The sequence below is a fragment of the Mobula hypostoma genome, chromosome 11 (assembly GCF_963921235.1).
Source record: "Mobula hypostoma chromosome 11, sMobHyp1.1, whole genome shotgun sequence".
In the NCBI taxonomy this organism is placed as follows: domain Eukaryota; kingdom Metazoa; phylum Chordata; class Chondrichthyes; order Myliobatiformes; family Myliobatidae; genus Mobula; species Mobula hypostoma.
This window is the reverse complement of record NC_086107.1, coordinates 22998438-23008237: the sequence shown is the minus strand read 5'-3', so window position 1 is coordinate 23008237 and position 9800 is coordinate 22998438. Positions and strand designations below refer to the sequence as shown.

General features: G+C 41.6%; 1 protein-coding gene across 2 annotated transcripts in view; it reads right to left on the bottom strand.

The window, feature by feature from the left end:
• Positions 1 to 210: 210 nt before the first annotated feature.
• LOC134353619 (potassium voltage-gated channel subfamily A member 4-like) overlaps positions 211 to 9800 on the bottom strand; it is a 114369-nt gene continuing 104779 nt past the window's right edge. The window contains exon 3 of one of the 2 annotated variants that reach the window (XM_063061755.1): positions 211 to 1584. The gene's annotated coding sequence lies outside the window, so the exon portion shown is untranslated. Of the gene's footprint in view, positions 1585 to 5125; positions 5172 to 9800 lie in introns of those variants that run through there. The other variant, XM_063061757.1, reaches the window with a different exon arrangement.

Genomic DNA, 9800 nt, shown 5'->3' with positions numbered 1-9800 from the left:
TTTATTTCACAAAATAGCTTGTTTTTGATTGTGCAAGCAAATTGGGATTAAAAATTCCCTGTAGTAAACAGCTGATGTTAAGCCTCATTTGCTATTACAGTACTTTGTTTTACTGGTTTTATATACAACTATGTACAAATTTTGCAAACTTTTCAAAATTAAATTGTGTATATTACTGTATATTACAATAGGAAGATAACTTTTGCAATCAGATAATTTCTTTCTGAAAAATCACAGTTTTAAAGCAATGCATAAATATATTTATCACTTTTAAAATATCTTTGAATTCATCTTTGCTGCAATCTTTGATATTATGAACTGACCGATTTAGAAATGGTCAATCAATATTACAAAACATTTACTTCTGAAGTGTGACTGTAGATTTACAAACATTAGTTAGCATAATTTTTAACTTTAGAATGTTTATTAACATATATCAGTTAGGAAAGTCTGTAAGACTACAGAAACAAACATTCCATAACTATATAGAAAATATAAAACAAGTTGTCATTGCAATATAATACATCTACAATGTGTACAGCTGGAACTTGTAACTTCCTTCACTTCGTACCCATAACTTTTAATTCTACCAACAAATGTAACATGTTTACATCATTATATCTATATATATCTGCTTTAGTCATGGAATGCATGCATAAATGTAATACACAGTGAGTTGATTTGATCAATTCTGGGATAGATTTCAACTTTCAGATGGTTAATCAGTGGTGTCTGCCTGCCAGCTGATGTCATCAATGGGAGACCTGTTGCATTTTAAAATGAGGACCTCATTAAATAGTGCCAGAGAGCTGCAGGCGTTAAATCCAGCCAGCCAGAATCTAGACCTGGATATTATGGTGCAAGGAGGACCTAGGCCGACAAAAGCCCACATTATTATTGTGGAGTAAGATAGATCTCCACTGCTTATTCTAGTTACACAAAAAATATTGGTAACTTACATTTGTGTGTCTTTTCTGATGCATGTACTAATAAAACTGGCTGGTGCTATCAAAATTGCAAGTAGTGATCTCTTTTCAATCAGGAAATAAAAGCAGAAAATTTGACATCACTGTGCTGAAACATTGACTCTGTTTCTCTCCTCAGATGCTGCCTTGCTTGCAGAATATTTTATGTTTTTCTTTCAGATTTCCAGCATCTGCAGTTTTTTTTGATTTATAGACTCAAAGTTTGCATATTTAAAGGGACTTACCACCTGAAGCTAATGGACAGACCAGCTGCCGTGCATGAAATGGTGAAAGATGAAACCTTGGAATAAATGGGGTAAAAAGCATTTGGGGTCGCAACCACCAAGTTTATAACAGTGCCCAAAGTTAAAACCTATTCTTTTGTTTTAATAACTTACTTGTATTTTTTATACTACCTATTCAACAAGTACATTCTTCTGAAAGCAATTTATACCACACTAATCACTTTAGTCATTTAAATCAGGTTTGTAATGTGCAAATTCCTCCTTTGTTGTGTGTCTGTTGATGTTTCTTTTCGCTGTAATCTAGATGCTGATAGCAGACTTGTATTTTCCCAATTCAAGTTGATTGTATTACTGCATTGAAGTTCATTAGATTCCTAAAGGAGAAACAATTACATGGTTTTAGGAATACAGCATAGCCTGTGTAAATTGAATATATTTATGTATATCATCTTTTTAAACAGATTATCTCAACAAATACAGTATTGTGCAAAGGTTAGGCGTATATACAGTATACAGCCAGAGTGCCCAAGTCTTTTGCACAGTACTGTAGTAATTTTATGTATTGCACTGTACTGCAGCCACCAAAACAAAAATTCATGACATACATGAGTGATAATAAATCTGATTCTTATATGGATCTCTGTTGTGAACTGAGAGTGGGAAGGGGGTAGGGAGACGGGAATTATGGTCAGGTAAAGGAGAAGGAGCGGGCAGCACTAGCAAGACATTCTGTAATGATAAATAAACCAATTCTTTGGATTTGAGTGATCTTGCCTGATGTCGCAGCGCTGGGTGTGTCTGCACCGACGCCACCCCCCACCCCTGGCACTCCTTCTCTGCCATCTGTTCCACATCCCTCTCATGCCACTCCATCCTTACCATTCTCAACATCCTTTGCTCCCACCAGAATTACAAACTTGCATTCCGCTCCACATTGACAATTTAGTACTGTGCAAAAATCTGAGGCTCCCTTGCCATATATATGTGCTTAAGAGTATTGTATCTTTGTATGAAATCTGTAATATCTTTCTATGCATAGACTTATGTTTGTTGCTTTAAAATCTTATTTATATAGAGTTTTGGAATAAAATCAGCCTCATTAATTTTTCTGTATATTTCATCAAATGGATCTTTGAAATTTGATTGGGAATCCCTCCTTTTGGTCAATCCTCATGTACATACAAACTTTGTCATGGCAACAGCTTAATTCTGCCTAATTTGAGGTCCGTACAGGGACAGGACCATATAGGTCCGTGTTACAAAAGCAGTATTATTCAAGTTGAAAAATTGTAACAATACACCAGATTTTTGTTAACAAGAGCTAAGTTCATTAGCATTTTGATTTAATTTTATATCATTCATGTTTTTTTTATTTTCTAACATTCATGCTGAAGCATGATTCCACAGAACTCTGTTGTGAACTTATCCTGCTCGATGAACTCAGTGATTGAGCTGCATCCGTACTGGTGGGGTGGGGTGGGGAGGGGGGGAATAACTGCTGACATTTCAGTGGACTGAGGATAGCATAAGCAGGATAAACAATTTTTTTTAAACTTTGTATTTATAGATACAGTATGGTAACATGCCTTTCCGACCTCATGAACCCCCGCTGCCCGAATACACTGAAGAAACCAATTCATTTACTAATCTGTACGTCTTTGGGATGTGGGAGGAAACTGACACAGTCATGGAGAGAACAAACAAATTCCTTCCAGTCAGTGGCAAGAATTGAATTCAGGTCACTGACACCGTAAAGCGTTAATGCTAACTGCTATGCTACTGTGCCACTCCTGATGGTGCTATGCATGGCTATATGGAGCTCAGAAACAGAGGCAGGCGGATAATAAGTGGGAGAAAGAGGCACAAAGAGAGTCACATTATGGAGGGAAGAGTGAACTTGAAGACGAGTACTAGAAGGTAATAAGTAGGTAAAGAGTCTTTCAGTGGTGTAAACTAATAAGTAAGGAAGGTGACAATAGGAAATAAGCAGACAGAACCAGATTGTTTTGGGGGGGAGGGGTGGAACTGATGGGTAAAAAGTGTGGCAGTGCATGGATGGTTCTCAGAGAGGGAGGAGAAAAATGAGTGATGGGTGGGGAGGTGGTGTTGGAGGGTGGGTATAGGAAAGGGGACAAAAATGAGAGGACCAGGGTTGGATCAGAAAATGCAAAATGGGGGTGTCGTGGGGGGGGGGCATAAGAGGGATAGGTTACTTGAAATTTAAAAATCCAGTGTTCGTAACATGCAGTAAAAGACTAACCAGGCAGGACATGAGGTGTCATTACTTTGTGTTCCGGGGGGGCAGGAGGTCACGCTACCAATGGATAAGGATGAGAACAGACAGAACAGTGTGAGAATGGGAGGCTGAGTTGAAATGGCATACAACTGGGAGCTTGGGATGATGACTGTGGACAGAGGCAGGTACTCTGCAAGTTGGTCACCTAGTCTCCATTGGCATCAGTGATGTTGAGGTGACAACCTGAGGAGCACTAAATACAGTAGAAAAGTTTGAAGGGGCGCATGAAACTTTGCCTCACCTGGAGGGGCTGTTTAGGTCTCTAGATGGTGGTGAGAAAGGAGGTTAAAGAACAAGTTTGTACCTCCTGCAGATGCAGGGGAAAATGCCAGCGATCAGGTAAGCTGGGAAGAGATGAGTGGAATAGGGAGGGAATGGTTCCTGAATAAAGTGTAAAAGATTAGGGAAAAGAAAATGTGACTTGTGGTGGCATATCTTTGCAGCTGGCAGAAATGACAAAGGATGATGTGCTGGATGCACCGACTAATAGGGTGAATACGGGCTAACTCTGTTTTGTTTGGTGGGGGGAGGTAAGAGCAGAAGTCAAAGAATTGGAAGAAATGTGAGTCAGGGCTCCATTAACCACAGTAGAAGGGAAGTCACAGTTCCTGAAAAAAAAGGTTATTTCAGGTGTCCTGTAATGGAAAGCCTCATCTTGAGAGGGAGAAAGGGTTGGTATCCCTATAAGAGACAGGATGCAAAAAAGTGCAGTCTAGGTATCCAGGTGGAATAATAGTAAACCTCACCAGTTAGTTTATTTCCTTATATGGTGAGAGAGAGTTCTGTTGCTCCAGATGCCAGCATCTGCAATCACTTCTGTCTATGGATACAAATATTCGTTCCGTATCATGGTCACGCGGCTATTATTTTAACGTGGACCTAAGAAGTTAGCAGTCATCAAAAATCATCCAAAGATATCACAGCCAAGCATTTTCATTGCTGGCTGATCTCTAAAGCTATGTACTGTGACACGGGATGCTTGGACTGCAGTGTGAAATCCGAAATCAAACTATTTGCAGCTCGCTAAATTGGTATTTGATGTGGTTCCATTGCTGAAATTGGTAATCAACACAGTCTGATGAACATGCCTGGACCTTCTTCAATTGTTTCAGCCACTCAAAGGTTAGATTATGAAGACACATAGTCCTCTTTTATTGTCATTTAGTAATGCCTACATTAAGAAATGATACATTATTTCCTCCGGTATGATAATCACAAAACACAGGACAGACCAAGGCTAAAAAAACTGACAAAACCACATAATTATACATATAGTTACAACAGTGCAACAATACCATAACTTGATGAAGAAGTCCATGAGCACAGTAAAGTCCAAAGTTTCTCAAATGTCCCACATCTCACGCAGATGGGAGAAGGAAGAAAAACTCTCCCTGCCATGCTGACCACAATCTGACTCTGAGTCATCCGAAAACTTCGAGCTCTGATCAGCTCTCCAACACCGAGTACTGAGCGCCATCTCTGTCCGAACGATTCGACCTCCTTCTTGGTCGCCAAAAGCAGGCAAGGCCGGGGATTTTGAGGCCTACCCTCCGAAAGATTCCCGACCACACAGTAACGACAGCAGCGAACGGGCATTTCAGATCTCCAGATGTTCCCCTGTGCTTTCACATCCATTCTCCATCAAATCAGAATTGTCCATGGCCCCTATTTAACAGATACGATATCATTTTTCACTGGAGGGCTGCGCACGCGCAGGTGCGCCACCATCTTCTCCTCTTTACTCATTTACCATTTTAAAACTATGTTAGTTTCATTCCACATTTTCAAATTTTGTGCCGTATGTTCATACAGTATTTGCAAATTTGTTATATCAATTAGTTGTGAGAGTAATACTAACATTATGAAATTTGTTCCAGTATAAATAGGCCAGTATTGTTTAACTACACATAATTATCTCAGTGACTATTGTTTTAAACTGTTAATATTAGTTTACAATAACACATTTATTGCTCATAATTTTTGGTAACAATTTAATTTTTGATTGAGGTTAATACTGCAGTTATTTTGTGGTCTGATAAAATATATATCTGCTTGAAAATTAAACAAAAAACAATATCCTGGCTTACTCCTTAACCAAATAAGATTCTATTAATGTTGCAGCACGAAGTAGCGGGTAATGAATTGGTTCTGTTATTAGAGATGTCCATAATTCAACTTTGTCTATGCCAGAAAATATACAGAAATCACACAATACAGTAACCATAGCTCCTCAGAAATGTAATGAATAATATCAAAATCATATAACATGGAAAAGAAAGAACTATTACTAAAAGTGGGGAGAGAAAAGAAACTAATTCTGTCATTTGTAGGAATAGGCAGAGTCTTTGGAAAGAGAAACATCAGGGAGATCTGGTTTAAGAAGGCGCTACTGAACATGTGCGCTAGCTTACTGGTAAATATTCCTAGTAAGAAGAAATTTTAGAATATTCCAAACAAGAAGAAATTTTCGAATGGAAGAAGGACATTACCGTGGCTGACAAGTGAAGTCAGAGCCAAAGTAAAATCAAAAGAGAGGGCATACAAGGAGGCCAAAGCTAGTGGGAAGATAGAGGATTAGGAAGTTTTTAAAAACTTGCAGAAGGAAATTAAGAAGGTCATTAGGAAGGAAAAGGTGAGTTATGAAAGGAAGCTGGTGACTAATATCAAAGAAGATACTAAAAGCTTTTTTAAGCTTTTTCAAGAGAGTTGAGGGTAGATATAGGAACAATAGAAAATGACACTGGAGATATTGCGATGAGAGACACAGGGATGGCAGAGAAACTGAATGCGTATTTTGCATCAGTCTTCACAATGGAAGACATCTGCATTATATCGGACATTCAAGAGTGTCAGGGAAGTGAAGTATATGCAGTGAAAGTTATGACTGAAAAGGTGCTCAGGAAGCTTAATGGTCTGAGGGTGGACAAATCTCCTGGACCTGATGGAATGCACTCTCGGGTTCTGAAGGAAGTAGCTGGAGGCATTAACAATGATCTTTCAAGAATCGATAGATTCTGGCATTGTATGGGATGACTGGAAAATTGCAAATGTTACTCCACTATTTAAGAAGGGTGGGAGGCAGCAGAAAGGAACCTATAGACCTGTTAGCCTGACATCAGTGGTTGGGAAGTTGGTGGAATCGATTGTTAGGAATAAGATTACAGAATACCTGGAGGCATGTGACAAGATAGGCCAAAGCCAGCATGGTTTCCTGAAAGGAAGATCCTGCCTGACTAACCTACTGCAATTTTTTGAGGAAATTACAAACAGGGTAGACAAAGGAGATGTAGTAGATGTGGTGTACTTGATTTTCAGAAGGCTTTTGGCAAGGTGCCGCACATGAGGCTGCTTACCAAGGTAAGAGTCCATGGATGGAATTACAGGGAAGTTACTAGCATGAGTGGGGTGGAAATAAAGGGATCCTATTCTGGCTGGCTGCCGGTTACCAGTGGAGTTCCACAGGGGTTGGTGTTGGGACCACTGCTTTTTACGATGTATGTCAATGATTTGGGCTATGGGATTAATGGATTTGTGGCTAAATTTGCCAATGATACAAAGATAGGTGGAGGAGCGGGTAGTGTTGAGGAAACAGAGAGCCTGCAGAGAGACTTAGATAGTTTAGGGGAATCGGCAAAGAAGTGGCAAGTGAAATACAATGTCGGAAAATGTATGGTCATGCACTTTGGTGAAAGAAATAAACGGGCAGACTATTAATTAGATGGGGAGAGAATTCAAAATGCAGAGAGTCAAAGGGACTTGGGAGTCCTTGTGCAGGATACCCTAAAGGTTAACCTCCAGATTGAGTCAGTAGTGAAGAAGATCAATGCAATGTTGGCATTCATTTCTAGAGGTATACAATAAAAGAGCAGGGGTGTGATGTTGAGGCTCTTTAAGGCACTCGTGAAACCACACTTGGAGTATTGTGTGCAGTTTTGGGCTCCTCATTTTAGAAAGGATATACTGACATTGGAGAGGGTTCAGAGAAGATTCATGAGAATGATTCCAGGAATGAAAGGATTACCGTATGAGGAATGTCTGGCAGCTCTTGGGCTGTATTCCCTGGAGTTTAGCAGAATGACGGGGGATCTCATAAAAACATTGCAAATGTTAAAAGGCTTGAACAGATTAGACATGGCAAAGTTATTTCCCATGGTAGGGGATTCTAGGACAAGAGGGCACGACTTCAGGATTGAACGGCATCCGTTTAGAACAGAGATGCGGAGAAGTTACTTTAGTTAGAGGGTGGTAAATCTGTGGAATTTGTTGCCACGAGCCGCTGTGAAGGCCAAGTCATTGGGTGCATTTAAGGCAGAGAAGGATAGGTTCTTGATTAGCCAGGGCATCAAAGGGTATGGGGAGAAGGCAGGGGAGTGGGGATGACTGGAAGAATTGGATCAGCCCATGATTGAATGGCCTACTTCTGCTCCTAGATCTTATGGTCTTATTTGGCCTGATGAAATCTTGAGGACCTAATGCCCACAATAGCTGAATCCCACTTCAACTTGTTGAATGTAAAGTCCCAGCCATAGCTTCGATTAAACTCCCTACTTGCCTTTACCCTCCAAAAGAAGGTGATAACTTGGTAACACACATCAAATTTGCTGGTGAACGCAGCAGGCCAGGCAGCATCTCTAGGAAGAGGTACAGTCGATGTTTCAGGCCAAGACCCTTCGTCAGGACTAACTGAAGGAAGAGCTAGTAAGAGATTTGAAAGTGGGAGGGGGAGGGGAGATCCAAAATGATAGGAGAAGACAGGAGGGGGAGGGATGGAGCCAAGAGCTGGACAGGTGATTGGCAAAAGGGATATGAGAGGATCATGGGACAGGAGGCCCAGGGAGAAGGAAAAGGGGGAGGGGGGGAAAACCCAGAGGATGGGCAAGGGGTATAGTCAGAGGGACAGAGGGAGAAAAAGGAGAGAGAGAGAGAAAGAATGTGTGTATATAAATAAATAACGGATGGGGTACGAGGGGGAGGTGGGGCATTAGTGGAAGTTAGAGAAGTCAATGTTCATGCCATCAGGTTGGAGGCTACCCAGACAGAATATAAGGTGCTGTTCCTCCAACCTGAGTGTGGCTTCATCTTTACAGTAGAAGAGACCATGGATAGACATATCAGAATGGGAATGGGATGTGGAATTAAAATGTGTGGCCACTGGGAGATCCTGTTTTCTCTGGTGGACAGAGCGTAGGTGTGCAGCAAAACGATCTCCCAGTCTGCATCGGGTATCGCCAATATATAGAAGGCCACATCGGGAGCACCGGACGCAGTATATCACCCCAGCTGACTCACAGGTGAAGTGTCACCTCACCTGGAAAGACTGTCTGGGGCCCTGAATGGTGGTAAGGGAGGAAGTGTAAGGGCATGTGTAGCACTTGTTCCGCTTACAAGGATAAGTGCCAGGAGGGAGATCAGTGGGGAGGGATGGGGGGGGGGGGACGAATGGACAAGGGAGTCGCGTAGGGAACGATCCCTGCAGAAAGCAGAGAGGGCGGGGGAGGGAAATATGTGCTTAGTGGTGGGATCCCGTTGGAGGTGGTGGAAGTTACGGAGAATAATATGTTGGACCCGGAGGCTGGTGGGGTGGTAGGTGAGGACCAGGGGAACCTATTCCTAGTGGGGTTACAGGAGGATGGAGTGAGAGCAGATGTGAGTGAAATGGAGGAGATGCATTTGAGAGCAGAGTTGATGGTGGAGGAAGGGAAGCCCCTTTCTTTAAAAAGGAGGACATCTCCCTCGTCCTGGAATGAAAAGCCTCATCCTGAGAGCAGATGCGGTGGAGACGGAGGAATTGCGAGAAGGGGATGGCATTTTTGCAAGAGACAGGGTGAGAAGAGGAATAATCCAGATAGCTGTGAGAGTCAGTAGGCTTATAGTAGACATCAGTAGATAAGCTGTCTCCAGAGATAGAGACAGAAAGATCCAGAAAAGGGAGGGAGGTGTCAGAAATGGACCAGGTAAACTTGAGGGCAGGGTGAAAGTTGGAGGCAAAGTTAATGAAGTCAACGAGCTCAGCATGCGTGCAGGAAGCAGCGCAATGCAGTCGTTGATGTAGCGAAGGAAAAGTGGGGGACAGATACCATAATAGGTGTGGAACATAGATTGTTCCATAAAGCCAACAAAAAGACAGGCATAGCTAGGACCCATACGGGTGCCCATAGCTACACCTTTAGTTTGGAGGATGTGGGAGGAGCCAAAGGAAAAATTATTAAGAGTAAGTAATGGTAATTTTGTTGAAGAGTGCATTTGTTACTCGTCTCATGCACAGGAAATTAGTCAATATCATTAAGCCTGGAG